Genomic DNA, 17,740 nt, shown 5'->3' on the forward strand with positions numbered 1-17,740 from the left:
TTCAATTTATCTGTCTAAAGTCGGGTAGCTCTCAGAAATAAGTAACTGTAAAGTAATTGCATTACTTCTTAAAAGAAATTTGTAACTGTAATTAAATAATATTCCCGCAGTAGCAACTAATTATAGCTAAACTACGTTTGAAGCAAAGTGATTGTATTTGTAATTAAATTACATTTTGAAGTAATTTACCCATCTATGCCAGAAGTGTTCAAAATTCAACCGCAATAACGAAATAAAAAAAATTAAAAGAGACTGTGGCATGCACTGACTGGATGGTGATGCTTCTAAGAATATTTCTTAGTTTGCCCAGAACAGAAAGATTCAAGAGCTTAGGTGGTAATTCAGAAAAAATCTGCGGTACATAATAAGCAGGCGTACACTTGCCATATAAAGTTTGAACGGGGGTATTCGAAGAGGAAGCGTGCGACAGAGGGTGCGAGTGGTTTTTTTGAAACTCCGAAGTCCGATTAAAAACGTGTCGCAATATGACTGCGTAAGTATATCATATTTCTAAGTTGCAGAGATGAAAATGTTCAAAGAGATTGGCGTCAGTAGGTATCTGGAGCCTATATGAAACAGTTTTATGTATTGTTTTGAGTATGCAATCAGCTTTTGTTCCCCAGAAAGCAATTTTTAAAAATATGTGTAGCGTATCCTGGGAACCTATATGCAAGGGTCTGTGCAGTTGCTTTTCGAATGGAAAGTGGCACAAACAATTTCGATCTACGTAAGGGAGATCAGGAGATTCCTAGTTGTTTTTTTTGGCGCGTATATGTTAAATAGATATGCCAGGTCCGCCTACTATGCAAAAAAAGGTCCCCAATATTTAATATTATTTGCCATTCTAAAGCAACGCTGGAGCAATTAATGCATGTAGATCAATGCAAAATGAACGCAAGTTAAGATTGGGTGTTTTCAGAGGATTTTGAAAACATATCAGTTTGGTCTGTTCATATTCACGGTGATAATATTCTTCTGAAACCTGTGCATGACGCCTCTCACGTGGTGTTGGGGTTTACTGATGGAATCCAGAAAATTAACATAATGTGTCATTATTACTGAGCCGTCGGCGTATTAATATAGTTCATAGTTTCGGACTTAAAAGGAGAGATCATTGACAAAGATGTTCCATAGCAGTGGTGATAAAATACAACTCCGTGGTACCCCAGCCTTTAGCTTAGTGCGAAAAGTTTAGCGTACCCCCAGGAGACTCCAACTGGGGACCGATTGAGAAGATAATTTTCAAGAAAAAAAAAAGACAATGACCCACGCAAACCTAGGTTGTAGAGTTTCTTAAAAGTAATGAGTGACTAAAGGCCCGTTCACACTCTTGCGACCGAGTACACTGAGAGAGACGAGATCTCTTAAAACTTCTTAAATGTTTTTAGAATGAGGGAACACACTGGGCATTGTGGCGCCATCTATGCGGTGACCCTGTAACTGCATTTCACAAGAGCGAAGGTTTTGCGGGATTTCCGAGGTCAAATGTGCGTAATACCCATAGGAAGGCTCGTTTATAACATTGACAAAATTTTTTCAAGCCAAGAAAGAAAGGATAATGCGCGAGAAATAAAAATATATGCCGGACCGGCCGAGTTTACACTGCTTCCCAATAGATGGCACCAGTGTGTTCTCTGGTTTAAGAAGTTTTAAGGAACCCAGGTTTAAGAAGTCGCAAGAGTGTTAACGGACCTTTATTGTGTCGAAACTTTGGAGACGTCACAAAAATAGCGGACGTGACAAGGTTATGGACGAAGGCGGAGTAGAGGTTGTCTGTAAAGTCACCAAGAGGTGTCAGCGTTTCCATCCCTTGCACAAATCCAAACTGAGTGGACGAAATAATATTAAGTATATTAAAAAAGAGGTAATTGTGAGATACACGTATTTTTCGAGACTCTGAGCTATGATTGGTAGAAGAGAAATTGGTCGACAGTTCTCGATTTTATGTTTGGCTCCATTTTTGTACAGTAATAGAAAATATTCTTCTTCTTCTGCTTCTTATTAATATTATTATTAATAATTCCAATATTAATAATAAACTCCTCTTCATATGGACAGGACATACACAAACACGATACTTATTCCTCCGAATGCTGTGAGGACTTGAGAAACAAAAGCTAATCGCGGTTAAGAGCGGGATAATAATAGAGGGCAGGATTGACTGGACTATTACTCGTTTACAAATCAGCAAATCCGCCCCGAAACGTATATTTTTGCACCTGTTAGAAGAACAAACAAGGTAAATACCATGTTTCTCATTTAACAACAGCTTGTACGGTTTAGCAAAGGATATTGATATTACTGTCAAAAAAAGCCTTTCGCACAGCATTCGTATATTATCTGCATGGGAGAAATAGGCTATTATTCTGTAAAGGGATAACCCACTTTAAGTATCACAGCGTTTTAGGCTGCCTTTATATCTTTAATATTTAAACAAAATGGCTTAATACACACATCCTTATGAAGTCTCATATCCATTAAACAAAGTTAAATGTTTGTGTTGCTAGGCAGGATACCGTGTGAAAAAAAGAATGAAACGATAATTCAACTTATAGTTTCGCGAAGCTAAAATTTTCTTAATCGCATTTCAAGGCGCATAGAAATAAATATGTAAGAAAATAGGTTGGGCGGAAAAAAATTTGTTCTCACGGATATTTTTTTTTTGTATTTTCGCTTAAAACCAAAACTGTAGGTCTCTTTCTTTTTTTTTTTGACATCGTTTTACTCTGTCATGCCTATTTTACATTTGAAAACGACTTTTAAATATTGATTTATTCCGACGGCGGCCCTGACCACGCACGTTTACTAGCGTTTCTTTGATTTTTAACTCTCCTAGTTTACTTTTACACTTCTGATCCGGCGTTCCGCCTCCAATTCATTTTTTTTTGTACCACAGACTCGGTGTGCAACATCTTTGTTTCTTCATTCGGCGACCCAGAGCTTTAGAATTCAGCTGCGCTACCACACATCAAAAGATATATAAATAAATTACGTAGTCGAAACGTGACTGCGGTCTTTTGGAAGCAAAGAGCGAAAACAATATAACGAATTTATACAACTGCGAACGGAACAGCGCCCAAGTATGAAACATGGACAAAATTAAATTGGCGGGAAGCCACGAACCATGCAAGAAGGGAGGCAAAACAGATAGAGGTTCTGGGAAAGAGATAGAAAAGCAAAGAATGCTCGTAAAGTTTGCGTATTTTGTATCGCCACTTTGTACCCACAGACAACGAGGATTCTCTCCCTCGTGTGAAAGGGCAAGAAAATACCAGGACGCCGACAAAGCTGCGCTTTCAATTTAAACGCCTTTTTGTGGCTTCAGCGAGGAAGGATAAACCGCGTCCGGGTGTGCAATTTTTCTTTAAAACATTTTGGGGCATTTTTCTTGCGGTGTAATGAGGAATTGGAGCGGGTTGATGTCATGTTAAGAATAGCTTCGCAATTTACGCTCGAAATCCTCTAACGTTTGTTTATTGGAAGGGAAAACGGCCTGAGTACACGGCAGTAGCAACACATGACTGCATAAAGGGCAGATGCTTTCACAAAAACGTTGCTTTAATCCCGGCTATCCAGCCAAAAAATAACAAAAAAACATAGCTTTACTACATTGTTTGAACCACCGTGCACCCTGTGTAGTTTTGTTTTTATTGAATATATTTTCGCGTAAGTATTCTTTACTCTGATTCTCCATATGTCTAGAGTTCCCTAAAAAAAATATGTCCCAAAAGAGTATGACTGGTTTGTGTAACTCGGAAATGTAACAGGCGTTAGAGGATTTTGGCGCCCCTACCAAGCTCAGAAACGACCGATAAATAAAAACCAAGGCACCTCCAAGCCAGAAGCACACTTTGTTTTTTGCAAATTTATTCGTATAATTGTTTTACCGCGCATACTTTCCCGTTAACAGGATATAAATTGTTAATACTTCATTTCGTTGTATTTTGTGCTTCCTACTTTCTTCACAGCTTGCTTTCCGTATGTTTTTTTTAATGCAATCTTCGCTAAATATATCTTTTACTTTTAGAAACAAAGGATAAAAATTGAGATACGCCACACTGCGTGCAACCCGACGCCGGCAACCTGGCTTTCCAAGCAAATGAACACTTTTTTGCAGAGCTTTTCACCCTACTCCGTATGGGCACCGCCATCTTGGAATCACGTGATGCGGAAGCCATTAGGTTGCTTCAACTAGTTTCTCCCTTCTCTCCATACCTTGGCGCATGCGTTGTATATATGGTTTTTTTTTTAATGTTCCACCGCTTTTTCTCTCCTTACTCTGCGAAGCTGAGTCCGATACTTATGTTTACTACCTAATTGCATTACCTTCTCCTGCTAAGCTTGAAGTACGTATTGACTCTTTTCACCGCCATCTTACCGGACACTTCTGAACAGGCGTCGTGAGGCACAGGAATCTGAAAATCTAGATGACTCTAAGAGAGCACGAGGGTTCGAAGGCGAATTACTTTGACAACTGAGGAGGCAGACTAATAATGGTGGAGCATTCATATTAAGACGAGCAAGGTACTGTAGACAATGTAATTTTCAAGTGTCTAATTTTCACATATATTGCGACCTAAAAACAAAAAAAGACAAAAACGGGTCAAAAATTATCACGCGGTAAAGAATGCAGAGCATACCAATGCATAGTTTGCACGCGACGTCATTCAAAGAGCGCTCCGATGACGACCACAGACGAGGGGAAGAGGGAGCTCCCCTCTTATCAGGATCCTCGTTTGTGCCTCCTACATTTACACAGACGTCCCTTTTCTTCTCCCCGAAGATTATAGAAGATTAACCCGCCACTCAAAATTCTTTAAAGAAAAAGCAGCTTCCCTCTCCTCCTCTTACATGGTGGTCAAAAGTAGCCGATGGGACGTCAGTGCAACCCACGTATAGTGCGTGTGTGACCCGCCGTTGCGCTCACAATGGCCTACCTAGGCCCTCCGCAAGCGAATTGAGGACTGCATGGGGTTCCTTCTTTCTGTGCTCTAATTAAAGGGGCCATAAAACGATTTTTAAACTTTTTCCTTCTCAGCTTCTCTCCTTCCCTCACAAATCGCTCAGCGTACCAAGCCGTTAAAGAAGACGGAAAGAAGAAACTCCCCTCTTTCTCGAACCCTCGTTTGTGTACCGGGACATCGCCATTCTCCCCCTAGGAGATCGGCCCTTCGCTCAAAACTAGGGTAAAAGTTGCTTTTCCCACCACGTTTACCCCTAAGCTCACGGTGCTTTGGAAGCTACGTGCCCCTTAGGCCATCCACACTCCTATATTTTGCCATATGATCACTCTCCCTTGTGCATGCCCACGTGTAGAAAATGGGGTCAGGTAATAAAAGGGACGCGGCTGATTGGTCCGGCATGCGCATGGCTGCCACCCAGCCTGGAGCAGTATAGCGATACTAATGTATCGCTAAGGTATTTCAGAAATATTTTAGTATTCATATTTCTGTATCACGATACAATTTTTCAACCAGTATCTCTATTTCAGTTTCGGTATTTCGGTATATATTTTTTTGCGGATTCCTTGTATCGCGACACAATCCCGGGCCAATGTATCTCGTAATCGAGAAGTTAGTGATCCCCAATCCAAAACTCTAACGGCTGTTTCCGCTCGTCTTTCGTGCTTTAGAGGGGTAGAATGTATAATGAATGGGACATTGAGGCTCTGTCATCAAGCAGACTAAGTTTTGTTTCGAACATTATGACCACGACATTGGTGACTCTTTTTTCGATTTTCCACGCATAACATGTCTGGAGTGCTTCAGTTGGACAACTGGATTTTTAGACTCAAAACGTTGAAGTCACTGTGGATACGAGCTTTTTAACTGTACATTGCACTCTCGGCTCCATTTGCTAGGGAAAAGGTTTTCTTTAGATCAACAGATAAAAGAGTATAATTTCATTCCAAGGCGGCTTCTTAAAGTGAGAGCAAAGAAAGGTACCGATATGTGACTATAGGATGCTCACCTTTCGGGGATATTTAGGTAGAGATAAAACTAATTTAGAGGCTCGTTTAACAACGCTTGGAAGGCGTGAAATACATTTAGAGAAACACTGCACTGGCATTATGGATGGAATGTATTTACAACCTACTGAAGACTCACTTAGTTCCTACAACTTTATGTAAAAATAAAACAAAAGATTTCCATGCAGAAATAATTTCCATGTCGAGAACGCCCAAGTCAAACTTCAATATTTACCTCACGGTTAGTAGCTGGTTTTGTTTTCTCTGGGGGGCTCGTTTTTCGCTTTACTTAAACAAACTTTGTCAACGGAGCCTACCTGTTACCACCTCAAAACGTAATCTTTATATACAAAAAGAACCCCCCCCCTCAAAAAAAAAAAAAAAGTTGCACTATTTCAAACTTTTTCTAGTGTGATAACGGTCTCCGTTTTAATATGAAAACGTGTTCGTTGACACTTGTGGAACGCTTTATCTTTTTCGGCTAACGTGACGTTTTGCCAAAATTGGCAGCGGCTGATCAGCGAGCTATTTAAAAGGTTACTATATGAGAAGATTAAACATGTAGTACAGAGTTGTTCCATTTCTGTTTTACAAATAGTGACATTTTACCGGCTACAAAATGTTCACATCACAAGAAGGCTTTTCTTGTTGTATGTATTTATTCGTGCCCCTAGAAAATATATTTCTGTATTTGTATTTCAAAATACCTTTTTTTATGAATTTCTGACACGTATCGCGACACTTTCGTACAGATGCATTTGGGTATCTGCATTTTAGCAGTCCTTGTCGTGTATCCCAGGATTTTTATTTCAAGTACATTTTAGCTTGTCTGTGCCCAACCCTGCTCCCGCTGGACTGTCCGCTCAGGGTTGAAGGAAATATAGTAAGGTCGGGTGTCGTGCGACGTGCGTTGGAGCCGGATGATGTGATTTTGGGTGCCCCAGATCTGAAACAAGTGCAGAGGCAGAGAGCTTTTAAAGTGAATGAGGTGCGAAATAGTCTGCTATGTTTTAAATTTTTGTACCGAAAATGAGACTTTTGACTATGTACCTCTTTCTTTTGGCCCACTAAACGATACGCTATAAGTACAATCCCAACCTAAAGTCATTTATTCCAGCCCGTATTTCGTTCTATGGCCCTTTTAAGAACTTTTTTTTTAGACCGTTTCCGCCGCCACACAACCTTCAATGACTAACACACCGAAACTGTGGACAGGTGTGTTCCAATCCATGTCGCTCCATGTACCCGCACGACAACGGGAGACTCGTACAAACAACTTGACGGAAACCTTTTGAGGACCGGTTCTTGTCCCGTAGCCGTTCGTTCAGTCGTTCGTGTCGTCACAATAAAAAGTGACGCGAAAAAGAAACAAAAAAAAATTGGCAGCAATCTCTACTTTTGACGCCATAATAGGACTTTAAATTTTTAATTTTACCTCTAAAAGTAGCGGCGAAACGATTTCGGCGTAGAGTTCATGTGACGTCAGGTTACGTGACATCAATTTCCCCCTCCAAATTTAGCATGAAAACTGCATTGGTGTATCGGTCACTTGAAATCAATTTCACAACAAACGTGAATTGGCGCAAAGGTCACATGTGGTATAAATTTCCCCGCCAAATTTAGCGGGGAAACTTAATTGGTTCATGGGGTCACGTGATATCAAATTTCTCGTTAATTTAGCGGGGAAACTGGAATGGTGTACAGGTCACGTGACATCAATTTTCCATCCCAAATATGCGGGAATACTGAATTGGTGTACAGGTCATGTGACGCCGATTTTCCCGCCAAATTACCGGGGAAACTAAATTGATGTATAGGTTATGTGACGTCAATTTTTCCGCTAAATTTAACGGGGAAACTAAATTATTCTGTTAGGGTTGTGACTTCTCGTCAAGTGACATCAAATATCCCTTTACATTTGGCGGGGAAACTGAATTCGTGTGTAGGCCAAGCGAAATCGATTTCCCTGCTAAATTTAGCGGGGAATGCTCAAACGGACGGAGGGACAGAGGGTAGCGTTGAAATTCGTTTTATGCTTTAAAAGAACACATTGACATTGAACCAGATGCTGCATCCAGGTCGCACGATTGAGACCCTCTGTAAGGAACTCGTGACTTCGCTCTTTGCGCGCCTCTCTTCACAGGGAGCTTTGTCGCGTAGTACGGGGCTAGACCCTGACTGATCCAACCAGCACTTCATTTACTCCGCTTCAATCTCAACGCCCGTACGACCAGAACGTGTGCACCATCTCAAGTTATGATGGACCGGAACCGACGCTACGCGCCCCCGGAGCGTAGCGCGTATTGTGCTACGTAATCTTCCTGTTGGGGGAGCAAAAAACGTAGCGTCTAGTCACGTGATATGCGGGGAGCAGTGGGTTGGAAAGAGTCGCTTGCAGCGTCCGTTGTGGTGCACCGTAAGATGAAAAGAAGTGTTGGGTGTGTAGCCACACAGCCTAGCGGCGAGGACTCAAGTAACCCTTAGAGAGCTCGGAGACGACGCCGTCTGTCTCAGGGCCAAATGGTCTGGAGTCAGAGGGGGGCTTCTCCGGTTGCCCATTGTTTCCTCGCAGTGGCCTGGTGGCACGTCCTTGCGCCCTCGCGGCTCGCAAACAAAGGCCAGGCGTCATCTTAAGGGGGAGAAAATGGGGTCTCCTAATCAGTGACGGCGAGCTTGAAGTGGGCTAGATTTCTTCTTTCCCGCGAACAGGGTTACTGAGCTTTGATCGAACTCCCGCGGATGAAGGGTTCCAGATACTCACTGACCTCTTTTCTGCCTCCATGTAAGCACGTAAGCACAAGAGGCGTGGCTATTCTGGGTGTTGAGAAGAGTGACGGTGTGCTTGGCCTCTGAGCTGCTGTTGTTCTGTGGACAGATATAGCTCCGTCCTTCGTGTTGTTGCCGAAGCAAGGTCTGGTAAGCTTACGCCACTGGTAATCAGAGTTTGGTCTTTCCAAGTTAGTCGTTGCGGGATTTGTTAAAACCGCTAACCTTTTGCTGGTTTGTAGCCTTGATCTCAGTTCATACCGTCAATTTCTTTGGCTATTTACCTTTATGTCGGTGGAAAATACGCGCAATTTTACTTATCAATGTTTTAACTAGAAAATAAACTTTCACCTGAGACTCTTTCCAGTTGCATAAACCGAAGTAAAAGAGGATTATCGGTGAACCGGATCTGTTGGAGTGCTGCGCGCGAAATTGTCTACTCTAATAGTCAAAGATCTCCTTGTCTGCTTCCTTTCGAGATTGACCGTAGCAGATCAAATGGGATTCAAACGCCAATGATTAGCTACCAATAAAAAAAAATAGAAGAAGGTTGGGTGCACGTGATTTGTTTCCTCTGTATTTGGGACCCTTCGGTCGCATCCACGTCTTCGCTGTAGCCCACACAGCCCGTTGCCTGGTTTTTATTTAGGCAGTGCGTCACCGGTGTTTGCAACACACCGACGCATCAGGCGCTTAAGTCTCTTCGTCCTAAACTTTGGAAGCGAGCACTGGGCAAAGCAAGCGTCTCCACATGCAGCGAGCCCCCATTCATTCCGTGGGGCACAGACCAGGACGCGCGTGTGAAAATGGCCGTCGGAACAAATTCATTGCTCCCGCCTCGTAAAAGAAGAAGGAGGAGAAAACTTTTATTGATTGCAAAATAGATTTGTGGTCTTGGTGGGGCTATTAGTCCTAAGCTTCTGTGCTTCTTAGAGCAGCCTTTGCCCTCTATTAGCCCCGAGAAGTTCGCGTGGCGCCCCCTTACTGCGAACCGGGGTGACGTCACGGCGAGGAGAGAATTTTTCCCCGACTCGCCCCGCTCGCCCTGTGGAGGCTGCGACGACGCTAGCTGTCGGCGCGCTCGTTTTTATTTAATTTTTTTTGGCGTGTTTTTTGTAGGAAGTGTAAATTTTTATATGTGCCTTTATTGAGGTATGGCCTGTAGCTACGGGCGAAACTTCAACCAACATTTTAAGCATGGTTGACAGGGCAGGCAACGCATGACTCGCAGCTGGTATATGAAAATAAGGAACTATGGCCACAATTGCAGGAGCATCACTATAGATTTACACCTCGCACAATAAATGCTGCTGATGGTCTAAATGAATTGGCAGGTTATGTATCTTATTTTTTTTATCTCTGTTTTTAAACAAGATCGCCGAAGCAGAAAAGCTGCATGCTGCTCGAGCAACGTGCTACATACAGTCTGAGCCATGGGGAGAGAATCACAAGTAAGACAGCCCAAGTGCAGGGGCAAAGAAAACAAAAAAACAAAAAACAGGGAACATTTATTTACATACATTGCTCGCATTTGACCTTTGCTGGATTGGGATAGTATTTCTATGGACTACACGGGTGGTATCTGTGGACTCTTTTATATCAACCCTCAAGTAATGTATAACAAACGTAAGCGAATGTGTCTAGCTCGTTATTAGTCCGAAATTGAGATTTTACTTAAATCGAATTGTCCTGAAGCTAAAATACCAGAAGCTTTTCTCACGCAGAGTGTCGCCCTTCACAGGTTCCACATTTTCTGCCACTGGTGCTGCATTTACCACTGGACAGACGTTCGAATGCTTGCTTTTACTCCTGTTTTCCTCTGTTATCAGAGAGTCCAGCTGTAGGGAGTTTGAAGGCTGAGGAAGCTTTTGGAAACCTGCAGCAGTGTCTCTTTTAATTGGAAATAAGAATTCAGACTAAACGGTGTATTTTCCGAATACATAAGGCTGGAATAAAGAATGTCAGGAAAAAGTATAAAGATTCCAACTTACGGCGCTATTGCTGTGCATATTTTGGGCAGTTCAATACATATCATACAGGAAACTGGGGGCAATTAGGCCGTTTTTGCTGCTTCCATACAAACTAATTTCCAGTAACGGTACGTTTTCCAAGAAATATGCCTGCATACGTGTATAAACTATATAATTATTTCACGAAGAAGCTACATTCATGTAAAACGACCCTGTTCCACGAGCACTTCAAATCAGACGCAGGGCCTTTAAAATATCTGCGAACCAGCGCATGCAGAGTGGCAGCGCAGAGTCGGGGTCGCGAGCTGATCTGCCGACCACCCAAAGGCCCATGATATAAATGCCACTTCAAACAGATTGAAAGCGGAATGTAATATCGTCCTAAATCATGAACATGTACGGAACAGAATTCCAGCGTCTGAAACACTTGCGCCACCACTTCACCGACCCCTCGCAAGAGTGCCTTGTGTCGTGTGGACGGACGGGGAGGTTCATCGGCGGAATTGCCTCCGCCGATAGCTTTCACGATTTGTAACCCAATTTTAAAAGTAAAAGGGACAAGCAGGCTTATAAAATGTACGGAAGCACGTCAATATCGGCCTAACTCAACGTCTTGTACACCGGGTAAACGAAGTCCAGCTTTTCGAAGAGCTTGCGGCACACAACGCCAAACCAGGAAACCGGTGCTGGGAGGCGAGCCGATGCGAGATCGCGGAGCGGAGTCCTCCCCCTGACGTCACCGTACACCTCACCCAATCAGGGCGTGGCGACCGCAGCGACGCTTGTGTTCGCTCTCGGGGCTAATACCAGCATTGACTGGTCGTCATGGGAGGGGCTGCGCAGCGCAGCTTCCCAGGCCTAGTAGGAAGGGGAAGGGGGGAGAGGGGGTTTAGAGAGACACGCCCTAGTGACGTGGTAAAGGGATGGGTACTTGCCGCTGTGTGGTCAAGTGTCTAAATATTTTGATTTTGAGATCTGTAACTGACGCCAGGTCGTGGCCTCCTCGTAGCTTAGATAGTGGTGAGATGGTGGATAATTTAAACGTAGGCCGCGTGGGAACTCCAGGAGTTAGAGGACGGGGTTTGCGAGAGGGAAGATAAATAAGATGAATTGGTTCGTGTACACTTCGGGTGCCCGAATAAACCAACCTCGGACGACGGCGTGTGCGTACCGATTACCGTCGGCGTGGTCATAACCTAGGGTTCAAACCAGAGCAACCTTGAGGAGGGAGGGGTTTTTCTTTTGGTTAGTGTGAACGGCTCGGAGTGAGATTTGACCAGCTTGGAAACGTCAAATGTCCGTTTGGGAGTAATTAAGAGGCCATCTCTTCGACGAGTCCTGGGGTTCTTGTACGCACCGTCGCCATGGTGAGGGTCTTCTTGTCTCGCCTAATGACGCTGACGGCCGCCATAAACCGGTCGGTATACATCGCTGCATCTGTGTATCCAATGTCCTCTCTCCTGTATCCCATGAGCTTGTTGAAGTGTTTTCGCTCTAGACGCACGCCGTCCAGCGTGGAGCATGAGGTTAAGTTACGCAGACCCGCGTTTGTCTGTAGTATGTTGCGGATTTCAACTTGCAGCTGTGTGGTCTTTCTCGTGGATTTCATTATTTTCTATACAAGAGAGTGCAGTACGTGTAGACCCGACGATATGGTCGCCAGTCTCTGTTTTTTTCAAACTTGGGTTGTATAGCTCTGTGTTGAGTAACTTCTCGGTGGATGCATAAATGGGGAGCCCGAGGGCGAGCTTGAACGTCTCATAGACAACGACGTCCAGTCTCTACTCGTCTCTTTTTATCAGTTTCAGGGACGGTGCTGCCTACGTGATTCGGCTGACGATAAGGGTTTGAGTAATATTGATGAGGTCTGCTTCATTTAGAAAACATTTGCTATTTGTGATTTTTCCCATAATACGCATGATTTAGACCGTGGGTTCTTGGAGAAGATGTATGTGGCTCGCCCCTCCGCGTCGTGCTAAAGGTGGAGACACAGCAAGCGCGTGTGCTCTATCACGGGACTTGTTCTCTGTTTTCGAAGTGAAGTGTACGGCCGCCTTCGTCGTTTGAGGGTTACACCTTCTTACCCGCTGCGTGAGTTCACGAAGAGAAGTTGTGAATTTTGAGGGGCGCACTTGAGTTGCCTGCCAAGGGAAATCGTTGTACTGAATCAGTGGCTTCCTGCAGCGAGGCTTGCTTTTCCCTGTATACAGGGAAAAGCAAGCAAAAGTGGACGAACTCGGGCTCGTATACGAGCCCGAGTTCGTCCATAAGGTCAGTTCATCCGCATCCAGAGAGTGCTTGATATGTGGAATGTCTTCTGGCTTTGCCGGGAGCTTGTACAACGCTAGATTGAAGGATGTCGGTGGCAGCCCGGAGCCTTGTTCGTGAGGCTGGATTCGACGCCAATGGTGGCTGTGTGGTGCGAGAGGGAGTCTTGGACGTATTGGTAGGTTCGCTGTCCACGGTTGGTCGAGGCCGGGTTATGAAGCATAAACGAGTGCCTCACGTTGTCGGAGGCTCCTTTGACGTGCAGAGCCAGGACCGCTTGCGTGGTGGTGCGCGAGAGGCGATCGAGGATGTATTCTTTGACGGGAATGAATACGTCTTCCGTAGGCTGGTGGGCTCGAAAACCGAACACGGTCTCTGAGAAGACTCGTGTCTTTGATGAAGGACAGCAAACGGTTGGACACAACACGTTAGAAGAGCTCGCCCAGACGGAAAGTTAAGGAGATGGACTTGACGTTGTCCTGGTTTTGGGGTTTACCGTGTTGTGAGATAAGTAAGACTTCTGCGATTTTCGATTCTGCAGGAAGTTTGCCTGGTGCCCTAAAGTCTTTGAAGTGTCACGTTAGGATGGAGTATGAATTCGTTTCAAGATTTCAAAAAAGACTGTTTTGGATTTTGTCGTTCCCTAGCGACATGTTCCGGGTTAGGTCTTCTGCAGCTTGTACGACTTTGACCTCGGTGAAAGGTCCGTCCAGTTTCGAGTCAGGCAGGCATTCGTAGTTTGGATATTTGGCTTTGGATGCTTTGGCGATGTATCTGGAGGTCAATTTGTGCTGGATGTCCTCATCGTACAGAGCGTTCTCTTGAGTTTGTTGGTCATGTGGCGCTAGTTGGATTGTGCTAGCTCTGTGAGGTATTGGAGCACTTCTTCCGTCAGCCGGGCGACCTTGACCTTGAATTTTCGGTTGACTGTCTGTCCTCGCCATCTCTTGAGGAGGCAGCGCCTGGCTTCCCAGAGGTGCAGGAGTCGGGCTCCGGCACTGTGGACCTCCGGCACTGTGGTCTTCAAGCTAACGTGTTTAATGTACCTGTTTGCGCCTTCACAGAGGCCCCGAGCCCCCTTCTCGAAGTCGCGTTTACGGGGAGATGGATTTGATTTAAGGCGATATTCTTTGTAGTCGTCCGAATCAGTTCGTTCCTGCTTCTTTATGAATAGTTTATGACGGGTAAAGGGAGGCTTCGGTTGCGCTATGGAACGATCGCAGTCTAGCTACTCCTCCGTCTTGGTGCAGCCTTCTGCGGTAAATTTAATGATTACGAGGTCTAGGCATTCTCTCTCGTGACGCTATTACCGGTTCTCGTGGGAATCTTGGGGTCGGTGAGTATACCAAGTTGATGATTGCAGATGGTATCGCGGAGCTTATTCCCTTTTGGCAATGCTTTCATATCAAGCCATTCCGGGTGTTGTGCATTGAAATCACCTACGATAATTAGATTCTTTTTTGGCGAGGCGTGAGTGCGACTGAAAAGACGGTCAAATGCCCCGCAACTGTTTTTTTTTGTCTTTTCTTTGCGGGGGGGGGGGGGGGGAATTCTTTGTCATTGTTTCGTAGGCGGACGTAGCCGACTCGGCTACGTCCGCCTACGTAGCCGAGTCGGCAGCGTGTTTGGCTAAGAGGCGCGTGTCTCAGGTTTGATACTCGGCACTGCGTATCGATATGGTGCCCTTGGAGCAAAGAACAAAAATGAGACGACAAATCTCTTTAACGCGAAACTGGACAGCAGCTCTTGAGGAGGAGGAGGGGAGAGTACGGAGGGAAGGGTATGCCCCTCTCCCCCTCCGTACCCTCTCCTGCGCCTCTTCCTCCCCTCCTCTCCTCCATATCTGAGCCATAACTGCCAAAGGTAATACTAATTTGGGGATTCCGGACATGCCAAAGTTTGGCTTTTTTGATGTCCGCCACAGCAGTGCCAATGTAAGTACCATACCTTAGCCATAACTGCCAAGATTAAACCTAACTTCAGAATTTCGCACGTGCCAAAGTTTGGTTTTTCTCTGGTCCGCCACACCTGGGCCATAGTTGAGCAATCACTGCCAAACTAAAACCTAATTTTGGGACTCCGGACATTCCAAAGCTTGGCATCTCTCTGGTCCGGCACACAAGTGCCAAACCGAGTGCCACACTTGAGTATACCCTAATTTGACAATTCAGAACATGCCGAAGATTTGTTTATTTGTTTGTTTTTTGGTCCGCCACGAAAGTGCTAAATTAAGTGTCATAGTTGAGCCATAACTCCCAAAGTGAATCCTAATTCGGGGATTTCGGACGTGCCAAAGTTCGGCTTTTCTCTGGTCCGCCGCAGAAGTGCTAAATTTAGTGTCACACGTGAGCCATAACCGCGAAACTCAACCGTAATTTTGGGATTCCGGACTTGCGAAATTTCACTTTTTTCTGGTCTGCCACAGGGATTCCAACGTAAGTACAATACTTGAGTTATAGGTTATAACTTCTAAAATAAATTTTAACTTGGAGATTCGGGGCATGCCAGCTTTTCTCACGCTCGCCACTGGAGTGAAGTACATGTTCTGAAATCGCCAACGAAATCCCAGAGGGCTGCCGACGTTTGACAGTTCTCTGGTGTCCCACAAGGGGGCAGTTTTACACGATGCAGAATGAAATTAAATTAAATGACCGTTCGAAACAAGATGGTCACATGTAACCATCTTTTTTTCCCAAGCAGCACGGCGATACCTGGCAGTGTAGTGCAGTACCGGCCGAAAATCGATTCCAATAGTGGTCCAGCTTTGCATTACCGCTCGATATCCGGCAGTTTGTGGCTTACGCCCATTTCGATAACGGCGTAGTTTTGGGGCAATATCGTGGGGATATACATCGATCCGTCTGATACATATTGACCTGGTGTCGTGTAAGTATGATGTATATGGCACGTTGCATTTGAATCACTTACACGGACAAACAAAATTGTTTTCGATCCCTCCCAGAAGTTTAATAAAGCACTATCATTACACACAGCTTATTTTCGACACTCACAGAAGTGATACGTTTCTGTGAAACGAAGAGCAAATTAAGAATGCTAATTTAGACTGTTTTCATGCCAAGCAAAACTGATGAATAAAACACAAGGGGTTTTTGGGATTAAGAGGAAGCAGGACAACCATCAGAAGCATCCTTGCAAAGTATCTACCAATAAAAGAGCGGTGTCATGCACTCCGTGATATATGCATAATTCGACAAGGGGCAAAGAAGAGCCCCACAAACAAAAGGTCGAAAAAGAAAGAGGTCGCCCACACTTAACGGAAGTCTCGCTGTTGCCAAAGATCAGTTTTTGATCTAATCATGTCCAAGAAACACAGCGGAACAATTACATGAGCTCTGCCAAAGAAAATTGCTTTTACCAAAAGGTCCTCACGAACACATTCTGGCTGTTCACGACGAAAAACGGTAACCGCAACTGCATAAAAACTGCACAACACAGAAGAGCGGTTTTCGGAGATTGGACGTCCGTGGACCCCTGCACATTTTATAACTTGGCCAGCGGCGAAGACTATGGCCCCAGTGATATTAAGGAGTTTTTGCAGATTGTTTTTGGCCGTCCCCAACGCTCTCCGCGACCCACTACGATACCCGGAACCCTACAGCCAATGCTCTCGGCACGCATGCCCAGTAGCAACCTCTTCGTCGTAGAGGTCTTAGCGGAGGAAGAAACGCAGTCTACGAAAACTCCCTAATATCAACATGTCAAAGGGAGTCACGAGACTAATTTTCGTCTAAAGGCCCGTTCACACACTTACAAACAAGTACGACCCAGAGAGACAAGACCTGTTGAAACCTCTTCAAATTTCTTAGGGCGAGAGAACACACTGGCACGGTGACGCCATCTGTACGATAACCCTGGAACTAAATTTCGCAAGAGCTAAGCTTTTGCGCGATTTTTGAGATCAAATGTGCCCAATGCGTATGAGAAACGCTGTTTATAACGTTGACAAAAGTTTTTCAAGCCAAGGTAGAAAGGATATTGAGCGAGAAAAATAGAAAATATGCCGGACCACCAAGTTTACACTGCTACCCAATAGATGGCGCCAGTGTGTCCTCGCGTCGTAAGAGACATCAAGAGGTTTCAATGCACTAGGTTCTAAGAGGTTGCAAGTGTGTCAACGGGTCTTAATCGTTTCTGTTACGCATCCTACGGAGAGAGATCACACGTTTTGCTTCATCCCGCTGATTTGCTTAAAGCGTCCATCGCGGTCACGCAAAGCCACAAGAAAACAGGAAAGCAGTTGGAAAGGCTAAACAATAGCCAAGGTCTAAGTGAAGATGGACAATGCTGCTAAGCTCCCTCTGCGATTTCGCCTGACTTCTAAGGAAAGAAAAGACAAAATTAGAGTTCCTTAGCCGAGGCTTGGAATGTCACCTCTGTTTTTTTTAGGAGAAAGGGGGGGGGGGGGTGAGTGAAGGAGGAGTGATGGGTTGATATTGTGCAATGATTCACATGAAATGTAAAAAAATAGTCGCCGCCAGGATCATATTCTCTCAGTTTTTCCGAGTATGAAGTGGGCTAGGCACAACAAAACCAAGATTAGCGTAGCAAAAAAAAAAATGAAATGGCCAGATACGTTGCAAGTTACTTTCCGATAAATGGAATCCGTTAACTTTACTGCCCGGCCGACGAAAGGGCTACACGTGGCACTGCCATCGCGTAAACACACATGGAAAGGAGGGAACGGTTCGAGAGTGTCCCCATGTCTGACCACTCACGCTCTCCGTATTTTCGGGCCAATGCAACGCCG

Source organism: Ixodes scapularis, unplaced genomic scaffold, assembly GCF_016920785.2.
Source record: "Ixodes scapularis isolate PalLabHiFi unplaced genomic scaffold, ASM1692078v2 PGA_scaffold0__279_contigs__length_252992795, whole genome shotgun sequence".
In the NCBI taxonomy this organism is placed as follows: domain Eukaryota; kingdom Metazoa; phylum Arthropoda; class Arachnida; order Ixodida; family Ixodidae; genus Ixodes; species Ixodes scapularis.